The sequence below is a fragment of the Vespa mandarinia genome, chromosome 10 (genome assembly GCF_050613455.1).
Source record: "Vespa mandarinia isolate Hongniang chromosome 10, ASM5061345v1, whole genome shotgun sequence".
Classification (NCBI taxonomy): domain Eukaryota; kingdom Metazoa; phylum Arthropoda; class Insecta; order Hymenoptera; family Vespidae; genus Vespa; species Vespa mandarinia.
This window is the reverse complement of record NC_140819.1, coordinates 1,889,345-1,910,601: the sequence shown is the minus strand read 5'-3', so window position 1 is coordinate 1,910,601 and position 21,257 is coordinate 1,889,345.

The following is a 21,257-nucleotide window of genomic DNA, read 5'->3' as shown; positions in this document are numbered from 1 at the left end:
TGAATAAGTTTACGGTGGCATAAAATTGCTATCGTAGTTTGAGTTCTTTTGAAACGGGTACTTCCTCGATCAAATAGATTAAATCAATTATATTTGAAAAGAGGAAGAATCTATTGAGAACCATTGCACTTAGATCGACTAATTTCTAGAGTATGTATTAATTTTAAAATTTTCAAAGATAGAAGGAATGGTAACACTGGTTACCAGTTGTTTCATGAATAATACATTTACAACAATAGGACAAGAGTATTCTTATTATCGTTAAACCATGATGATTCTCTATTTGCTCGTAAATATAGCAAATTAGATTGGTCGTAAATAAATTTGTACGTATACGTACAAATTTACACATACCACACTATAGATGTACATATATCAATGATTAATGATTTCATACGAATTCCAACAAATCTAATTATGCGCAACGTTTTGTTGCTGACATTATTCATGCACTGTAGAATTAAGATTTAATTCTGTCAATTAGCTTTTTATATATAATATAATAATACAATCGAGTTATTAACACAATTTACGAATGAACCGCACATGTGGTCGAATAAACGTTAAATTAATGATCAATTGATTACGTTAAAAAAAATGTAAATTGTTCGAGTAGAAAGGAAAAGACATGTTTGCTGTTTTAAACGCACGTATATCATATAGACCAAAAAAAGAAAAAAGGAAGGGTAAACTGTAGCAGGTGACGAAGCTATAGATAAACGAAGATGTAGAATTCACGAGTAAAAAAGAGAGAGATAGAGATAGAGAGAGAAAAAGAGAAAGAGAAAAAGAGAGAGAGAGAGAGAGAGAGAAAGAGAGAGAGAGAAAGAGAGAGAGAGAGAAAGAGAGAGAGAGAAAGAGAGAGAGAGAGAGAGAGAGAGAAAGAGAGAGAGAGAGAACGATAGAAAGGGTTCGTACTGTACAATAAACCATTCTTCGGGAAGCAAAACACGACGGCCGGCGCCGGCACGGTCGAAGCCTAACGTGCTGCTTCATTATGCGGTGCGACGTGGCAAAGTGCCAGGGCCTTTGATATAGAGGGTGGCCACGTCGTACCACCAACACCACTACTATCACCACCAGCATCACCACCACTATTACAACTACTGCATTCTAGTCCTCGTTCATCTATCGACTCACCCTTCCGTCTTTCTGCCATAGCATGATCAAAGAGTATGTGTATGTGTATACGCGTTTGAGGAGGAAAGACAGAGAGAGAGAGAGAGAGAGAGACTCGAGAAGTAGTTTGTGTGCTCTGATGATGCTCACTAGACTTTCTTCGAAAGATACAAGCGAAGAAAGAGGATGGAGATGCTCACGAAAGTAATTATACGGTTCCTACGTGCGGGACGATCGGCTTCTTGGATTAGAGGAACAAAACTGGTCAAAGGGAAAAAGTCTTTTGAGTTAATTTGACGGAAATTTTGTTTCTACTATTGTTTCCTTTCTTTTTTTTTTCTCTTCGAAAGATCAGTTCTTTCCTAACTATAGTTTTGGTTTCTTGTTTGAGCCACGAAATCGCGGGCACAAAGAACAAACTCAATATAACTTGTTGCTGAACTACGGTGGTACAGTAAAAAGTCATCAGTATTAATCTTGCGCCGACTTTCTTAAGTTATCTTTTGGCCGATAATTTCATGCGAGACTTAATTAATTTTAGTCGACTTTCCGAAGAATGTTATCAAGTTCAAAGACCGTAAGACGTTAGCTTTTGCTAATCACACCACAATGACTTTGTTCAGTCGGATGGAATTGTAACAAAATTTTCATTAGATTTTATTCTTAGATTAGTTCATTCAATTAGTATTATAAAATAAGATTTACTTTCTTACATTAATAAACTAGTTTAGTTTATTAGAACTTAATTCTTATATCTATATATATAGAGTGAGAGAGAGAGAGAGGAAAGAAATACATCTCGACAATCGTTCTCGTATTCTTGAAAATAGGGCGGTGGAAATTAATAAACCTCAACGCTTATATGTTTCGAAATGTGAGGCGTTACTGAAACAAAGCGTGAAAAGAGTTCACTTAAAAGTGGCAATGGAAAGATCGTATTTTCTTGTGAGTATTAATAGTTCGTATAACTACTAGCGTATAAACGCGATACAATACATCGATATTATGAATCTTGAGGTGGAAAGCATTATTTGCCCTACTATCTCATAAAAACAATCTCGAATACGTGGATAGCCAGCGGAACTATTCTAAAATGCTTAAAAATGGACATTCAGTCAAAAATATTTCGATGATTAATGTAATGTGTTTTGGTTGGAAGTTTTCTTTTATCGTTTTTTAATTATCTTTCTATTTATACATATGTATGTATATAAACGAATCATCAGAACTTGTAAATACAGTCAAAGAGATTTTGTTATTAATTATGATAGTCAGTATCTATTAATCGTAATGAATTTTTTTGAAATATCGTAATTCTTTCAAATGCATTTAAAAAATTAAACTAAAAAGAGAACAATTATAATAGACAGGAAAATTGATCATTTTTAAATTGTTCGTTCATCATCGATAAAGTAAAACGAATATGCTCAAAAATATATTTTGATTTAATTCGCTTTTCAGTTAGCATTTATTATTTTTCCATTAATTGGACGAATCTCTGTGTAGATTATAAATTTAATAAACGTTGATTATAATTTCAAATTCTATGTAGATAGATCTATTAATGCAACACTCAAGTTTTATCGATGAAACATAGATACCGATTTACTAGTACTTTGTTATTAATCCCAATCGAATATCGCAATAGGTATGTAGGAAAAGCTCCGTTTAACCAAAACTCTCCGTTAGGATTAGAAATCGTTAGAATAATCCTCATGGCCCTCGGGGATTCATTAAGTGTCGGAAAAACGTTATCAAATGGAACACCGGAAGGTGTTTAACGTCTATCTGCAGTATATGATAATTACTATGCAATATGTGGCATATGTACATAGGATCGATAATTATCTATTTTGCGAATATTACTCGCAACACCTATTGCATTCATAGGATTGTAAATGGTATATCGATATCGGATATTGCAAAACACGCTTTTAAATTATATGCTTTTCATGCTGAAGGTACCTAGATACATTAAAATTTATTGTTTCAAATAAAATTCTCGTTGGATCTCTTTTCCCTTTTTCAATTCGATATAAAGCTTTTCCAACGAGCATTAGGACACGATGGAAAGAACCAGGCAACGATACATCGTCTTTTTTTTTATGTCGAGTAACGCGTAGGAAGTTTCACGAAATGGATGATAAAGAGAAAAGATGACATTGGATAACGAAGTTAGCCAACGTTGTCTGTGTGCTACAGAACAGAAAGAAAATTGGCGAGTGTCTTCTCGTCGACGTCTCGCGTTTTTAGAAAAAACGTTCGGAGATGCGCAAAAGGCGAATGCTTGGAAGAAGAAAAAAAGAAAAAAGAAAGTGTAAAAACGTGGATAGAGAGAAGTTGGTCAGGAAAAAGGGGAAAAGCCTTCGTTGCTTCGAACGCTATAGCAGTTGGCAACGTCGTCTAGAAAAGTCGACCGTTTATTTGGAGACTTTTATTTTCGCGAGAAAGAAAGAGGGCAAAGAGAGAGAGGAAGAGGGAGGAAGAAAGAGAAGGTAGAAGGGGCGAGTTAACAGTGGTAGATCGAGTTACCCGAGGCGCTTAAGGATGCGACGCTCATAACAAATGGTGGTTCGTCTTACGGCGAGCTACCAAGCACTTATTTTGCATACTGACGGATAACTTTAGACGAGACGATGATGGCAACGTCGTCTCCTTTTCCATACTATGTTAAAGTAGTACTCGTACAATTAATGTCAACCATCCTCGTTCTTCTTCGTGAATAAAAATCTAAATCGGTTTACGGACCGATAAAAATAGACATGATTTTTATTACTTAAATATAAATTTAAATATTACATTGAATAAGCAATAGATCAAAGACAGAAAGAAGTTAATAATAGTATAACGTATTGTATTAATATATCATTTTTTTCTTTCATTTTCTTCTTTCAGCTTGATGTTCAGTACTTTTGTAAAACTCTGATAATAGCAAAATTTTTTCGTGATATTCACAGATTTTGCAAATTACATTAGATACGCCGAGAAAAGGAAATTATATTTTATTACATTTGAAGGATTGCATGTTAAAGATTTTATTCATTTATTTATATTTACTGTACATTTTTTAGATGGATTTATAAACTTTCGAAAAAGTATACGATGATTCCATTTCTTAATATTTTAATGTTTATTTTAATAAAATAGAACGAGTCACGATGTTGCAGTTAAATGTGAGATAAATCTATCTATAAATATAACATTCAATTTATAGAAATATGATCCCGATGAATATTCTTTTTTCAACAACAATATTATTTTTTTTTGCCATATATTTAGTGATATTTCTAATATTTAATGATATTGAATGATAATTTAATATCGTAATTTAACATCGTAATTTAATATTTGATAATAATATATTTAATAATAATATATTTAATGATATTGATATTTCTAATTTCATCAACACAATTTCCATAGCTACTTCTATGATAATATCATATTTAAATATGAAATATAAATTAATTTAATATACTTGGCTTGATTTTGTAAAATTATTATATGAAATAGTTCCAATATTGATCGTATTTGTAATTAACCATTTATAAACTTAATAGGAATTTATTTGGGGATCTAGAAGCGGCATTAAGATGAATTATTTATTAGAACTCGTATTGAAAGTAAAATTAGATTAAATCCAAGAATTGTCTAGTTAATGCGAACTAATGACAGAAAGGAGACGTTATCAGAAATACACTAGGAATAATTTCCAACCGACAGATTCTCCCAAACGATCTCCCGCAGCTATAATATATCGAATGTGTTGCAATTATAAATGTGTTAGAGTTTTTGCTTGCTCATGTAAATATGGATTGCTTACTTAATGTTTAAGTTGACCAAAATTCGTACATTTAAATAAATAATAAAAAGAAAATCTTTAACAGTAATACATTAGAAAAATCAATTAAGTCTTTTGTGTCCTTTCTTCTTTAATTTCATTTGTCGAAGCGATATGAGTAGTAACGATGGTAGTAATGAAAGCACGAACGAAAGGCATAACATTGTCCGACGTTTATGATTTACGATCGACATGCGGTCGATGATACCTTTTCTTTTCTTCTCTTTCGCGTACGTGGAAAACACGTACACCCACTTTTCACTCTAATAGACTCAACCTCCATCATCATGCAACGACCTTTCAAAACGCGTCAAAGAGATTCAAGATGGAAGAAAAGAGCAACTCTCTCTCTCTTTCTCTCTCTCTTTCTCTCTCTCTCTCTCTCTCTCTCTCTGTCTCTCTCTGACTCTTTCTTTCTTTCTCTCTCTCTCTCTCTCTCTCTTTCTCTCTCTCTCTCTCTTTTTCTCTCTCTTTCTCTTTCTCTCCTCTTCATCTTTCTTTTCGTGCTTGCCGTTAGAAAATCGAGGGTGGTTTGACTGATTCTGATTTTTTATGATGAAGTGAAAGACCTCTTTCGATTTCTTTTTTTCGTGAAAAGCATTGATAGGCTCTCGCAACAAAGAAATAACCCAAGAAAGCAGGATATAAGAGCTTGAAAAATACTAAACTCTGACGGGTTTATATTCCTATCAAAATGTTCTTTTATGTATTTATGTTTTTCTGAAAAATAATAAATCGCAATCTTGGATTGATGATAATATTTATATTTTTAAATCGTATCTGCCATCTTTTTTTTTATCAAATGTTTTTATTTATTTACATATCGAATATATAATTTAATATTTCAATATAAAGTGAAACATTTTCAATAGTGAAACATTTATGACGATCATTCTTTCGTGTTCTTATATAATGTTCATATCATATTGACCTAGTTTATGAAATACGTTATGCAAAAATGTGGAATATATCAAACGGCTGATGGTCAAAGTGCGTGATGGATCAAATTCTAATCGATAACAGCAAAGCGTACTAGTGAAATACGTTTACATAATTTATTTTCATCTTGACGCATAGAAAATATTGCAATATTATTATAAAATTACATTTGAAAATTGTTTGAAATAATATTTCTAATAGAACAAATAAAATCTTGTAGAATCTTATTAAGGAAAAGCAATTTATTGATAAAATTTAGTCTTTTTAATAATAAGGAATAAATTGTTTGATTATTTAGAAAAAAAATAGAGTATGAAGTATTAGATTTATATAATTTTCTTGCAGATTTTAGTCGATAGAATTCTATCGGAAGATAATTTATTTATGAATTAAAAAAGTGAATATATTTTTTATGTATTATCGAATGGTCTAACTTTACGCACATTAAGGAATTTAAACAGATGCTTTTTTATAATATCATAAAATGATTTTCAGACGATATTCCATGATATCGTTGAAATCGTCGGTATAACGGGAATTTTTATCAAAAGCGTCGCGTCTCGTCGTGAAAATCAAGAAAACTTTTCAAGTAGCCGACCATAAAAGTAGCGGCAGTAAGAGAGAAAGAAAGAGATAAAGATAGACTAAGAAGTAAGAAAGAGAGAAGATGGTCAGAGTCGAGTTCAATACGATTCCTTTGACCTTTTTGCCTTTTACCATCGTCACTTTGGCCTCTGCATTCATCCTACGGTATATTAAAGCGATTCTTGGCTCAGCTTTTTGATACAGATCCAAGAATACTAAAATTTAATGTTTCGTGCATTCTGCTAGGATTCTAAAGCCGCTGTCTGTCTATAAAATTTCTAATGTAGAGCTGTGACGTTTGGCACCGTGAATCTCAAAATGTTATCATTATTGTCCTATTGTTCTCTGTTCAGTACCCGAGAAAATATACTTTAAGTAGATTCCAAGAAACACGTTTGAGATTCATGACATCAAGAAAATGTATCGAGTAATATAAGTACTTACATTTCCTCTTCATGTAATATCATAAATGATCTTCTCTTTAAATTCTTTTCTTAGATTTTTTTTCAAGGAAAGCAAACTCTTTGAGAAAATTTCTTTGAAAATATGATACATATTCAGTAATATCTTTCTTAAGAAATCCTTTGCAAGTTCGAAGCAATCGAAAAGAAATTCAGTGTCGCAGTGAAGTTCCTTTTTATTAAAACGAACAAATCTCTATACTTGATTCAAAGTCATGCTTCAATATCTTCTTTATTAAAAGGCAAGTATTATATATTCTTGGATTCTACAATGTTTGATCGATGAGATTTATTACTAGTAACGTTTCCATAAAAAAAAAATTCAGATCAAAAGTTTCAAGATAAATTAGAGAATTAGTGTCATTTAATATATCTAATGGATAATGCAATTCTCATTAAGATCGAAGAAATGTATTTATTAGAATATTCAACATTAGAATGTTCAAGTTTCGAAAATGGCGTTATTGCGTTTGAAAAAATTACACCAGTCCGGCAATTACTTTGACTACCTCCAAAAATAGATCAAGTACGAACACGATAGCTTGCATTCTGATGCGATAACAACCACTTTAGCATTGTTTCTCGAACACTATCGAAGTCGTCTTTTCAATGGTATAAATTATAATGTACCATTTCTTTATCTTTGATAGAAAATCTTTCATTTCTTGAATAGTCCAAGTCATTCGATCAATAGATAGATATACCTATTATAGGTAGATAGTACTCAGCTATCTATAACTATTATTTGTAAACTATTTGTTGACTATTTTGAGATATAGATTGTAACAAAATGAATGAAAAGTTAGGTACAATAAATTGTCTACAACCTAAAGTAGATTACATCTTAAACTTTAAACTAAACTTTCGAACGTAAGTATGCATCTTTTTCACAACTTCCTAACTTGTCTCGACGCTCATGGTGTTTCGTGCTTTCCAAGTTTAGATCTTATCTGAATCTGCAGTTTCGTTTTGTAATTTATTCGTTTCCACTTTCATCGAAGCACTCTCTTTGACAATAAATTAGCTAGTGGATCGTAAAACGTAAGTTTCTAACGTGCTTTCGAGCTTTGTCGAAGTGTACAATGTCGCGGTGTAGAAATGCGCATGGTTACGATGCCGCGACAAAACTTGCTAGAAAATGTATGTAAATAAGGTTTACATATTCAGATAATGCGCGAAGTACACAGTGCCGCGGTGAACAGCCGGTGAAGCCTGAACCAAATCGTAATTATGCAAAGAACTGATGAGAGAACTAGTGTGAGTCTCTGTGTAGCCGAGAACACGAAGATAGATTTATATTCGAGGGATCGCGAGTGAGTTGCTAAAATGTTTAAGTTATTCGTCGAGGTGACGCCAAGCTAGACGATTTTCGAATTAACCGATCGATTCGAAGTTCGATCGTTAATCTTCTTTAAAAACCTTTGCTCTCAAAGTTATTGCCTTCTTCATTAATGCCAGGGAGTCAGTAGTTATCGACTGACAAATGGATGGTGAACGATCGTTCATAGAGAAGAAAAGGACTTATTAAGGTACAACAAAAATTTATGATTTTTGGAATTCAACAAAAACGGAAGGATAGAAGAATTTGAATGATATATTCGGTTTTTTTTTTAAACGAGAAAGCACAAGGAGAGTAAAGTTCTTAAGTTTTTTATTCGAATTTCGAGGTCAAGATAAATAAACTTTAATAGGAACATTGTAGATTAAAACTTTCTCTCTCTTCGTATTATATCAGGAGATTCTAGCAGAAAATATACGTCGATATTTTCTTTTTCCACGTTAATGCCAAATTACCGAAAGTTCGTACTTTTCCCACGCAAGCGACTTCGCGTATTCCATTTATAAAAGAGAGAAGATTCGGTAGACCAAGAAATCTTCTGGAATCCTTTGTAGAAGAAACAAAAAACGATCGATCGACCGAGGAATCTTTGAGGATCCTTTATAGAAGAAACAAAGAACGATCAATCGATATTTTTTTAGAATGGCAGAGGTCATGGTTTCAAACTTGTTTGGAGTATAGTACCGAGAGATATCGATATAAGAGATGCTTCGTGTGAAGGGTTCGCTGCTTGGAGACAATAAGACATTTCTTCTTTCCGGAGATTAAAACGATATTTCCTCGCTTTTATTCTTCTATATTTCTTTCTCTTCTTTTGTTTCATTTTTCCACCTTCGTACAATATTTTTAGGAAATACTTGTCGGAAGAGCTTTAAAATCTCGTTTCCTTTTCAGAAACTTATAAGACAAGATCTTCCTTTACTATGTTTTACTATTTATAGAGAAACTTCGACACATATTATTGGGTTGAAATTTCTGTTGTTCTAAAAATAAGAACTATATTTCTATCTACTCTCGTAACATGACAATTACAGATAACGTGATTTCCTGTTCTTTTCAAGCTGGAAAACATGTAATCGGTGTTTCGTTCGATTCTGACGACGTTCCTTCTCCGAAAAGCAAATCACGCGCTCTCCTCCCTTCTCACTAATACTTTCTATAGCGCAGCCGGAGTCGCGAGCGGGTTGATTCGATCTACTTCCTCGTACCGTCCAAATTAATCCCGTTTTAATCAAGAACGAACAACACCCGACGATTTCGCGTAATCGTGCAAGAGAGAAGATCGGATGAGGAGTAGCGGATAGGAATGGAAAAGAGGATAGTGAGGTAGAGGAGTTTGGAGGGGGTGGTAAACCGTATCGATGAGATTTCACGTACAAACGGCACTGGAACGGATTCGTCCGATCGTACGGAATTTCCTTGTGCCGGGGCGCAACGACAGTGCAATTTTTTCGTCTATTAAACGAGAATTCGATTGCCGCTTGGCCGGGCCAGCTTTGTCGATTCCGCGATGGCGCAGAAAGCTCGCGGCCATCGCGCATTCTAACCCACCCAATACCCTTTTCACCTCTTTTTATCTCTTTCTCTCTCTCTCTCTCTCTCAATCATTCTTTTCTCTCTCTCTCTCTCTCTCTCTCTCTCTCTCTCTCCCTCTTGCGAAGCTACATTATCAGGCTTTCCTCTTCACCGTCGTCGCCCTGGCCTGCACGCAATCTCGTTTTTGCAGGCAGACAGATGGAATTTGCATTTTGGATTCCAAGAGAGATAGATAGATAGAGAGAGACACAGAGAGAGAGAGAGAGAGAGAGAGAGAGAGAGAGAGAAAACGACGAAAGCGATACGGCGGTGGCTCTCGTCGGTAATAAGATAAAGCCGCGAATGGCTCGTTCGAGCCAGCTCATTCAAAGTGTTGCCCGTCCTTCGCAGTCTCTCTCGCCCTTTCGCCGCTGCTTTTTGTGCATATAAACCGATCACGAAATTTCAAGAGGCTAGCCACCATTGACCGTGCGAACCAACTTCCTACTATTATATCGCGCTTTGTCCATTTCCTCGCTGATGGATTTTCCAAATTTTGCACATCCATTCTTTGTGTGCCCGCTCTTTCTCTCTCTCCCTCCCTCTTTCCTTCTCTTTTGAACTGTTCAATATACATAGTACCTATACACATAGTACCTATATATGTATGGAAATATATATAAAACTTTTCCGGTTTTGTATATCCACTTGATAGACTTGATATAATTTGATTATATTTTTTATTATATTTAATAAATTTATTTTAATAAATATTTTATTTAATAATTTATTTTATTAAATTTATTATATTTATATTTGATATAATTTGAGATTTTGATATAATTTGAGGGAATAATCTACAAAATTTAGAAACGCAAACTACTATTAAATTTAATTAATGAATTATTTATTTTTTAAAATATCTATTTTATATGTATAGCAAAGAAGAATGAATTTGTAAATACGGTAAAAATGGACATAATGAATAGAAACTGTTGTTATTTGCAAGAAAGCACAACACATGAATGGAAATTCCTACGAATGGGTTATATCATAAATACCGCTTAAAATGCTTTTCGATAGTACATAAACGTTTAAATAAATTATTCTAGAGCAAGCCAGGCAAGAAATAATCGTCAATCGTTAAGTGCATTTTCATGTAACCTATCTACTTCGCTTTCTCATAAGTATCATTTTCGGTGAAATAAACTTTAGGATTCAGAATACTACATAACAATGTGTGCCAAAGGGAAAAAACATAAATAAATTCTTATTTTATGAATGATTATTTTTCAAAATTTTTCAACGATTAAAGTGTAAATAAATCAATCATAAAAATTGAACGGTACGACTAAAATTTGAAAAGAACAGTAAAATGTTTAAGAATGAAAGAAAGTTAGGTACGAATTTTTACAAAATTTTAATGTCATATTTATTAAAAAGTCGTCGATTTCCTTGGATTACGAGCATTCAGCATATTCTAGAGAATTTTGCAAATCGTGAGAAAACTTACTTCGCAATTGATCACCAAAGTCGCATTCGCATCGTTACGGCAACGTCGTCGGCAACGTAGATGATCGTAGTGGCTGCGGCTTTTAATCAAACTACCTTATAGCACGTACAAATATTTGGCCAAGGAAAACTAGTCGGACGAGATTATCGGCCGAGATGGAGGCGGAAGTGGAAAGTGCAAAGTGCGCATTCGGAAGAACGCATAGATCAGACCAGATTGTTGACCAGCCCTGTACGAGTTCTTCCACTATTCACTCCACTCCTTCTAGTTTTCCATCACAAATATTCTATCATTTATTTGCAAATAATAAGAACGAAAGGAAAAAATATAATCTTCATGATTTCACTTTTCAAATAAACAAAGAGCAATGATTTTGTTCCAATTATTTAGCAAAATAAAAGATAACTGTTTGAAAGTGATCCTTTTCATTCTTTCAAAGATGTTTGTTGTCTGTGTTTGTGTGATAATAAATTTTGTACGTATTTTCAATATTATTGGGAATATTGTTTTCAAAATCAATCTAAAGCTATTTACTTTTCATTGAACTCCGTAGATTTTCTCCAAGTAAATAATCAAGGGACGAAAGAAAAAAAGATAATTTTTAAAATATCATTACTGAATTTACGATTATTTATCGTAATTGTTTTATTTTGTTTACTTTTCCATCATAAAAATGTCACATTTTATGGCTTACGTAAAAGCACGTTTTAAATATAAATAAAGGGAAAAAAGGATACCGGAGGAAACACGGCTTTGGAATTCGTCGGTAAAAGTAGACACGTGAATTCGCGACGATATACGTGCGAGAAATCCTGACTGACGTCGGAGCTCGCAATTCGAATACCAAATCGCAAAATAGTCGCATTCAGCATCAAAGAAAGATGTGCGTGGGTAGGCTGCTCTGAGAGTAAAATGAAACAGGAAAGAAAGAGTAAAGAAGAAGAATATATGAAAGAAGATAGTTTTTCGCGTGAAAGCAGAGTTATTCGTGAATTTAACACGATTTTATTATTTATTTAAAAACGAAAATCTTTCCGTACTTTCTTTTACTCTCTTTCTTTTTTCATCTTATATCATTAATCCTCTCGCTCCGTCTCAATTCAATCATGAACGTGAAGCCTGTACCAATCAAACTAGATTAATTACAGTAAAAGATCAAGGAACTGTCAATATTTATTATTAATGTTTGTTATTAATATCGGTATCGGCGATATTTAATTGTGTGTTTTTTTATATTGAAATATAGATAGATATATCAAGAAAGAAAGATTATCAAACTCATAGACAAAATTAAAAAACTGATAAGAATTCATTTGATGAATCATGTATCATTTAATTTATCTTTATTTGCAATTATTGTAATTATCTTCTTTCATTATATAAATAAATTTTATTTCATATAGATTCATGAAATGTTTGAGTAAGTCCGACTGAAAGAAAATGTTAAATCGCTTAACTCTATTTTTTCAGGTTAAGAGCAAAAAACCTCTTTGAGGAAAGGGTAAAAGTACAATTTTTCAAGGGTGAACCAGCAGACTCTACAGGTGTACCGTGTGACTCTCGTACGCATATATCATTGGCGCACACCTCTTTCGCTCTCTTTCTCGCTCTCGGTGCATAAACAAAAGAAAGTACCGCCGTAAAGAATCGGCATCTACCCTCTCCTGGCCTGACTCCACTTTCCTCCACCCTCTTCAGTTCTCTCCAATCCGCCCTAGCCCGCCCCAGTCCGCCCCAGTCCGTAACGTAACGCAGGAAACAAGACACTTCGCGCTTAAATAATGCATGAGGAAGAATATTTACTGCCTCGGAGGCCGAGTGTATAGCCATGCGTTGCACACAATGCACTTTCAGTGGCGCTTGTATCTCGTTCGTGGGTGCGAGTCGCATTCAACTGCTCGATATTGCATCGAGATAGCGTTCATGTCGCTTTTTTAGATCGGTGAACATTTTCGACGTTTTCGAAAATGAATAAATCTTTTGAAAATTTCATTTTTTCTCGAATTATCGTTTTTATTATGAAATCTTTCAATTACTTCAAATTATTTCTTAAGGCTGATAATATTATATTTATGTAATAAAAAATAAAGAAACAAAAATTCGTAGCGTCAAAAATATCCAATCAAAAAGCTTCTGACGGTCGAGAGACTCCTTAAATAAGTGACAAGCGTGTCAGAAATAATTTATCGCGCAATAGTCTTTGCCTCTAAAAAACAGGTCGAGTCAAGAAATAAATTATTCAATAGAAGGAAATGGTTCTGAAGGGTAAAAATTAGTAATCTGTTCGGTTTTCCATGGTAAATTAAGAAACATTGGGTTCGACGTTAACACGTCGAGGTTACTTTTACTTTCAATGTATTACCCTTCGTTTTTCTTTTTGCAAATAGATGAGATTTCTGAGAAGTAAGAAAAATGGGTATTATACAGGAACGATGGGTTGAAGGAACACAAAAAGGATAGAAATATCGCTCATAAGTCATCGTGTGAAAAAAGATCGATGAGGTGTCACCGAAGATATTTATGTCGATTCGGTCTCATGACGTCACAAGTGTTAAGGGAGTAATCAAATTTTAGCTCGGGATGTCGGTAAACACGTTGGATATTTAACGAACACTCAAGCGAGCCCCTTATCTTCAATGATTTTCAACTATCGGACCGAAGCGACCGAAATAAAACCTTAGATTACATTACGTTACGTTATATCATTTTCTATTTCCGAAGAAGAATTTCTACATTCATTTCTTTTACTTGCGATCTTGACGAGAATTCGTGAAAGTTGATTCAAGTGCCCAATCCCAAATAAACCGTTCCTTTTCCATCTTTGTTCTTGAAAGATTATTTAAAGTTCGTCACTATTTTTTTTTTTAATAGATTTATAATATAAGAAAAAAGAATTTAATGACTGCATTGATATAATTTTGCAACAATTTCTCGATACATCGACTTGAAGTTAAGTATGAATTTGAAAATAAACTACGACATAAAGGATATAAGTTAAACGTGAAGAACACTTATACCTTTGATCATGACGATAAATGTAAATATGAACAGCAACTATATTTGACATTAGCTATAACTCGAGTCTTTACTGACAGAGAACGATTCTCTCGGTAAATCAAAATCGAAGAATGTATGTATCTGTATTTTTAGATAAACTTATATAGATCGAAAAATAGAAATTGAATTCCGTTTAGAAATAGAGTTGGTTACGACTATCGAATGGTTTAAATTCATTTTATCAGTCTGGGGAAAGAGTACGTATTCCGAAGCTTGCAAATGCAAAAGGAGTCTGACATGAAAGAGTAAAAAGGAGAGAGATAGAAATATCTAACTTTTAACACTTTTGGCAATTTTGTATCTATGCTGCGCCGTCTCTAATGGTCTCATCTTCATAATTTTCATTTGCATTTATATTCCGTTATTATTCCGGAACGCGAAGTTTCACTGACATAATGGCATTCATGTGATTATTTTAGCCAGTGTGAGTGGAGAAGAAGAGGACTGCAACGTTACGCCAATGCATGCTCCGCCACAGCCCTGCTACCGTACAGTGACGTAAATTACGCCGAAGTTTCACGGTAAGATTAATACTCATTACGCCATTCTACGAACACTAAACGCTATGACACTTTAATCGTCTGTAGAATATACGTGAACGTCACGTAGAAAGAGAAAGAAAAAGAAAAAGATGATAGAAACGAACAAGAACGAAATTCCTAAACGAGCCATTAAATCGTCCCATTGAGGAATCGCAAAAATGCTCGAAAAAAATCTCTATTTAAAAACTTTTTGTCCTATTTTTTGTCAAGATATGTGTGTATCGCAGAAATGTTAGTATCAATTTCAAAAAATACATTTAAAATGGAACTTTACAGAAAGTAGTATAATATGCAATCGAAGAAAGAATAAAAGAAGTATTCGTAGAAATTTTTCTTTTTCTTTAGAAACTTTTTAATATTTATTTATATATATATATATTTATTTATATATATAATAATTTAAATATTTATTATCTTTCATTTTATTTTAATATATTTTATATTTTTTAACATTCTAATTTTTAACACTTATCTCATAGTTAGATAAAATATCATAAGATATACACCGTATATTTAATATCTCGAACGAGTTGAGGGAAAATGCTCAGAGATTTTCTTGGCGTAACTAAAGATTCGTACTTTTTTTGTATCTTTAACCCTTCCTTGTGAGCACGGAAAGGCGCGATAAAATTCACAAAATGGAAAAAGAAGGAAAGATAGAAAAGAAAGAGAAAGAGAGAGAGAGAGAGAGAGAGAAAGAGAGAGAAGGCAAATACGAAGGCTGCTTTTGCTATCTCTTTTTTTAGCTTTAGTTCTATCTCTATCGCAAACCCGAGACCGTTTATATTTTCTCAGCAGCGCGTTCAGACGAGGTTGCGTCCTCATTTACTTTGGAAATGAAGGTGTTACGACGAGAAGGACGCAGGACCAAGGGCTTGCTTTTTATTGGAACGTTCTACAAAGCCATTTTGCATTTTTCTTTCTTTAAAGCAGTACAGCACCCGTCATCGAGCTTTGCTCTTTCCACGTGTAGAATCCTTCTTCATACTTTCCTTTCTATATTCTTTCTTTCTTTCTCTTCTTTTTCCTATTCTCTTTCTTCGTCCTCCTTTATCCTACGTTCACTTCTGTTCGTCTGCACATCGAGCAAATTACTTTCCGAGTGGCTCCTCCAGTTCATTGCTCGTTGCTCGTTGCTCGTTCGCTTTCATTTATCTTTCCCATTCGATCCTTAGTGTGTCTCAGCCTCTTTCAGGATATCCTCTCAATGGATATCGACCATTATTAATCTCTGAAAAATCGAGTGGTAATCTCATATCGAAAAGTTTTAGCAAACTATACTTATGCTATGTGAAATATATATATATATATATGTGTGTGTGTGTTTCTTTTACATGTGTGATATTGATCGCCAATTTTTTTCAAAATACTAAATCAAATTTGTTCACTGTATACACTAAATCTAATGGTATAACTTTTGATTTGTGTAGATTTGAAATACTTAGTTATTGCTTTTTACGTAATTTCAATTTCTAGTACTTATACCAGATTTATTTGCAATAACGTTTATATAAGCTTTCAAAATATACCATAAACGGATTTTATCGATCGAGATACGTGTATTAGAACCATTAAATTCATAATTGAAAGCAATTTTCGATGAACTAAGTCGTTCAATCACAGAAACGTTTATCAAATAATATTATAATAAGAACAGAGCTAAAAGAATAGCTTAATTGTTATGTTACTATGATTATATATGATGTATCGATTTCGTATCTAAGTTTCATTTATTTTCAACTTCTTAAATCAATATGAAAAAGACTATGATATTGATTGAATGAAAATTATATTTATAATATTATATAATCGAATAAAATTATACTTTATTCTAAACATAGTAATTTTTAACGATTTACATCTATTTTTATATTGAATTTGAGCCTTAATCGTAGCAGAGTACAAAGTAATATTTTTCATATTTTATAGTCCAAGAATTATAATTATAATTTTTTTTCTTTTCTTCGAAAAATGTATTTCATGTTTTTTAAATAGATATAAATAGTAGGATATTTACCAAAACTGTTAATCATAGATTGCTAAGAAGCAAAATTTGTGATAAAAGCGATTAAAAAATGAATGTATTTCGAATTCGTCTAATTACAGATATTAATGTACATAAACTTAAACTATAACCTATTGAAATATTTATATATTTCAATATAGATGTATGTTTGATACCAAAAAAGATAAAATAATAAACTCCAAATAATAAAATTTTTGTTAACAATAGTATCAGAACCATTGAATAAAAGAGAATTATTATTGAATATTAGATATAATTATTATTATTATTGAATAAAAGAGAAATACTTGAAGTTTGTAAATTTTGAAAATGATGAATAAATGTTTTCAACGTAACAGAACATGTCGTTGTGTATATTCCTGGAGACGTTGTCGATTTCTTATTCCGAAGTAAACGATTAATTATTTATTTTCCCATTTACCGAGTGGTATACCCGGCAATATTCAACCACCTTTCTTGTTCCCTAGTCTCATGGCGGTGGATGTAGCTATGCGTTTACGTCCCATCGTGTTCGTCATATACGTTGTACTTTGGCATAGTCGGCATGGCAGACAGTCTAATGTATTCGGCGCCTTAGATATCGATATATACAGTATCATTATATAGATACATGAACATAAGTGACACATAAGTTCTTGATATGAAAAATTTATGAATAGCGACTATGTAAAGACCAAGCATGCTTCTAATAAAGCTTTTAATCCTTTGTCTGTCCACGAGGTTAATGCACATCGAATATGATATAAGTGACTAACCAACGAAAAAGTTTTCAAATAAATAGATTATTTAAGGTTTTTCGAGTTAACGAGAATTTAATTCTTTTGTAATCATAGGTGATACCAAATATGCTCACATTTCTAAAGATCTTTTTTCTTCTACAATTTTTGTTCTTATCATTAACTGATCTTTATTTGTATCTTCACGCAAAATAGTAAAAGGTAAACAATGTTCGTTGTAGTTTCAAGGAGAGTTCGATAACGTGGAAGTTTGGTTTGCTGTGTCTTTCGGCTCTGTCGAGGTTCGTTTGCTGTAGTAACTGCATCCTCGAATGAAAACAAACACGTCGTCTCGCCGTTGGATATAACCATCGTATTATGGTATCATCGTTTGGGCACAGAGAACAGCTAGCAGGTAGAAATTAGCATTCTTGCTAATTCAATGTTAATTCCAAGAGCACATGCATATACATACATGCGCCCACATACATAGACAAGCCTTAACTGTAGTGTACCTGACTGAATCTTACAGTATTTTAATCTTTATGAAGAATTTGACAGCAGACCTCGTGACTTCATCTTACGATTTTCTCGTAAATGTTTCTAAGATGAGACATGAGCGGACGTTAAACCCGTCTGTATCATATGAATTCTTCTTGGGAAGAGATTTAATAAAGAATTAAATATTAAAGATAAGTCTGATTTTACAAATGGATGGGTTTAACTCTACATTTATTAAGGGATCTGACCACCCATAGCGCTCGAAAAATGGATTTATTTTTATAAGTCTACAAACTCAAAAGTATCAAACGAACATTTTTTATTTCCGGCCACATGGTAGTTTATAGCTTAAACAATATGTCATACAAAAATTATTTTAAAGTATTAGAAAATAGTAAATAGTAAAAAAGTAAAAGTAGATCTCTGTAGTGGCATTTTTGAAAAAAAAAATTATTTTCCTATTCGTTAATATTGTGGCTATAAAGTTGTATACGGATTTTTTCTTATCTTGAGAAATGGGCTGTAAGTAAACGAAATACTGTTTATGCAGAGAAATTTGACAATAAAAGAAATTAATATTAAAAAAAGTAATTTACGTATCGCAAAAATCGTAGGCTACTTTGTAGATAATGTATCTGAAAGTATTATGTCCAAATTTCAAGTCAATCAGTCCGGTAGTTTCCGAGATTTCTTTCAGATTAAATAGAAAAACATAGTTCCGAGAAAAATGCAGAAGAAAGTCAATGTCCAGTTACTTGGGTGATAAAGTGCTTTCTTTTTGCTTACATTTAATCAGCGATTCTTGGCCCTTATAATGTTCTTTCAGCAGCAGAATGAGTATCTTGAAATCCTTTCTGAGATGATCTGCGAGCTTGGCGAGCATCTTTCATAATTTCTTGTACTCGGATCTCCGCGATATCGTAATGCTGCTTGTCGACTTTCATTCGTAACATCGATGCCCGATTTGCAGATGCATCAAGTTCATCACTGACAGAACGCTTTTATAGCCATCGTACACAAACTTTACAGTACGAAGATTTAACTATTAAATTTATCACTTTGCCCGAGTAATACTATTAATAATCGTCGATACGTAAAGCGAAGAAAATCCTTGTTTGTGTCAAGTTCCATCTTCAGAAACAGTCATACCTGAATCTTTTCTCATTTTTGCTGTCAATTTTTGTACCTCCTTCACACCATTTTCCATTGCCATCTTGCATTCTCTGCAGTAATGTGAATGTGCTCGATAACGATATCGTAAAACGACTGGTACATCGCTTTCGATAAATCCACAAAATTCCACAAAATTTTTCTATTCCTCGTGAATCAATTCTTAAAAATAATTTGTCTGTTCATGTCATACGCTTTATTTTTTATGAGAGTCCACGAATGCTCGATTCTATGAACTTCACACCGTTCTATGCCTTACACTTTACAACGTTACTGATTGCAGATAAAACAGTGACAAAGTTTAGAATTATATACACATACAAAAGGACACAATAGAACAGATATGTGAGCCAAGTACGTACGGGTCGAATCGCACGACTCACAAGTCGCAGCTGTCCAATCGTATTTAGAAACATCTATAACTCAATTTTTCAAATTTTAATATGGCTTAAATTGTTCGCTAAACTTCAAAGTTAATAAAAATGTAAACAAATAATCGATTTTTTCAAACTTCTTTGATCAAACCTCTTGAGATACATACTATCTCATTAATGGATTTAATGCTTAGAAAATTAGGAGTAATTGTAGCGATAATTTTTCTTTAGATTTTTTCGTAATATTTAATTCAATAAATGTCGCTGTGTTAGTAAGAACGAAATTCGTTCCGTCGTAAAGCTCGGAAGTGAAATGCGATAATGTCGTATAGTATCAAGAAGGAAAGAAAATTGTTCTTTAATGAAGAATTTCGAAGTACCTAATCAATTTTATTGTACGAAATCGGAGGTGCGAAACTACAGCGTAGATTCGCTCATACCGCTTACACAACTCGCACGCAACATAGATCCTTTCTAGCGATACCAAGTGGAACGATCTCTCGTGCCACTTACAATTTCCTTTCCGAGAAAGTCGGTTTTATCTTTACTCGTTGTAGATGCACACGTCGGAAAAACGATCTTTAAAAGGTTAACACGATTTTCGAGGTTTATCTCTGTCTACCTCTAATCTTTCGAGCAAGTATCATACGATACGTTGTTCTCCTTCAAGCTTACGTAAACTTTACACTATGATGTTAAGGATTTTCGGGGATTACTGTATAACGTCTCGAAAGATAAATCAAGAAAGAGAAATTCGTATTTTATAAGGAGAAATATCTGACTGAGAATTTTAGACGATGTTTTAATATGCAAAGATAGCTTTAGATTATGAACGGAATAACTTCAAATAATTTCTTATTTTGTTTATTTTTGTATCTGTATATATGTATCTATATATATGAATCAGATATTAAGTAAATTTATAGAATATATTGTATACGATGGAAAAGCTGAGTTAAAACTTTATCACATTTTAAAACTATGTAAATTAAATCCTTTCAGATTGGTGCAACATCACCGAGGGAATCATTAAGTTCTATGTGTTTTACATTGAACAAATCCTTCAGAAGAGATAAATGATATGAGAATACGTGGATGGCCTTTTGTTCGTACTCATGATATATATGTAGCTATGCGAATTTATACATAGTATTATTATGATACAATTGCACGAAAGTTTTTAATAGCTAACTTTATTTAAAATTGTTTGACTATAGAGAACGCAAGGATGAGATCTGAAAAATCATGATATTGAAAGTTCAATATAGAGGATTGTAGTTATTAAAACATATAATGGTATCAGATTTCGAAATATATTTATATCAGACGATATATACACAGATTAAATATAGTTTGTTGATAGAAAAACTAAATTTATATTCATAGATAAAAAACTAATAAAATATTTTGTCTACGAAAAAGAAACAAATACATCCACGATGATAAAATGTATAAATCATAATTGATGAAAGTACATCAATATAGACACATAATGATAAGTAAATATAATATATATTTAGCAAATGTGCTTATATATTAGAAATAACGCAAAAAATAAT